Raw genomic sequence first — 1,986 nt, 5'->3', positions numbered from 1 at the left:
GTGATAAGATGTGGATGAACCAAACAGCTTTTCAAGTAGAAAAAAAATAAAAGAAAAAAATCAAAGATTGTTGCTCATTTACATATAGTCATCCCAAACTGTGTCCTTTGCTATAAATTAAATTAAGTATGTCAGCTTCATCCATCTCACACCCTCTTTTGGCTGAATGTTGCCATTTTCTGGGTTTTTTTTTTTTGTCTTAAAAAATAATTTTCTTAGTCATTTTAGGCTTATTTCAATGGATTAGGAGGTGGGAGTGGGGAAGGGGAGGTCAGAATTTAGTTTGGGAGATCAGTTGTGAGTTATAGTTTTGATTTGTGCATTATAGTTTTCTCAAGTTTCTGTGAGAGGATCCTCTCCTTAAGTTCAGTTTTAAAAAGCTCTTAACTATAACAGCAACATCAGAGGAATCAGTAAATCCATCCCTCTTGAACATCTAAGTTTGAGGCATAATTAGAAACCTTTTCATATTATGTTGACTTGAGTGTGAGAAAAATAATTAGCATTTTCAATGAGATCAATTTCAAACCAGAGAAAAAAAATCATTTTGACAAAATAACATTCTATTCATTTTCTTAGATTCATTCAGAGGTTGTAGTAGTTTGCAAGACGGCCATAACATGATACCACAGACTGGGTGGCTTAAACAATAGAAATTTATTTTCTCACAGTTATGGAGCCTGGAAGTCTAAGATCAAGTTACTAGCAGGTTTGATTTCTGGTCAAATATCTCTTCCTGGTTTATAGATAGGGGGTCTTCTTGCTGTGTTCTCACATTGCCTTTTCTCTGTATGAATGGAAAAAGAGAGATCTCTGGTGTCTCTTCTCATTTTATAAGGGCACTTGTCCTTTATGGCCTTATTTAATCTTAAATAACCTCCTTAAAGGCTCTGTCTCCAAATAGTCACATTGAGGGTTAGAGTTTCAACATATGAATTTTGAGGAAACACAATTCAGTCCATAACAGAGGTGATACTAAAAATTTTTATAATTGATAGATTATGACAGAATGAGGGACAAGAGTGACTATGACAGACCATAGAAGCCTCAGTAAAGTCACTAAAACTGATAAAAACTGATTTCTATGCTAAATAAAATTAGCTTATTTGCTGTTTTGGCCTCATTAAGCCATAGATTAAACCTGTCTAATATCATTATAATTGCATACACATTAACTCCTCAAAGGTAATGTTTACCTCCACAAATTTAAAAGTTATCAAGTCTAATACTCAAAAATTTCTGTACATCACAGTAGTAATAATTATAATACTTCTCAGCTGGACACTGCTATAATCTAAAAGTAATAGCCATAGCCATCACAGACTATTATTCTTGGCAAAAAATTAACTGTATCAATGTGCTTTAAATGAAATGCTACCATAAGAAAACTAATTTATTTTCATTAGTTGAATTTTCAAATTTCCAATTAAAAAATAACCTTTTCCTATTACGGATATAGCTGAAACTATTACTGTCTCTTAGAATAGGCTTTATAATTTTCCTTTTCTTGGGTTTATTCTGATCTCTTCCTCAAACTTAATGCATTTTCTATATAAGTTTCCAACAAAAAGTGCTAACATTTATTTGCAAGGTTAAGAAAAGTGTCGCCCTTAAGAAAATAAAAAAAGTTTATGCAAATGTTTAAATATCTTCTCACTTTTTTAAACATAGTAATGTTTTAGCTGAGACTCTAATATTATGTCTCAAACAATTGCATTACATTTTGCATGAATCCTACCTACTCTGTAATGCTTTCATATCAGGAGAATTTAATAATAGTACAAAGCCTATCTTCATAGCAATGATACTGAACTTCTAAGTACTTCTTTAAAACTTGTTTATAAAAAATTCTTTTCCAAAAGTAATTCACTATTGAAATGGCTTTTTAACGTCTGTCTAACCAAAATCAGACTGCCAAAAGAGACAATAAAGCTATGATATGTGTTAAAGAGAGTAAATTATCTGACACTGAACAACTGACATAGG

The sequence above is a fragment of the Pteropus vampyrus genome, unplaced genomic scaffold (assembly GCF_000151845.1).
Source record: "Pteropus vampyrus isolate Shadow unplaced genomic scaffold, Pvam_2.0 Scaffold12, whole genome shotgun sequence".
Classification (NCBI taxonomy): Eukaryota; Metazoa; Chordata; class Mammalia; order Chiroptera; family Pteropodidae; genus Pteropus; species Pteropus vampyrus.
The sequence above is the reverse complement of the archived record's forward strand: the minus strand, read 5'-3'. Positions refer to the sequence as shown.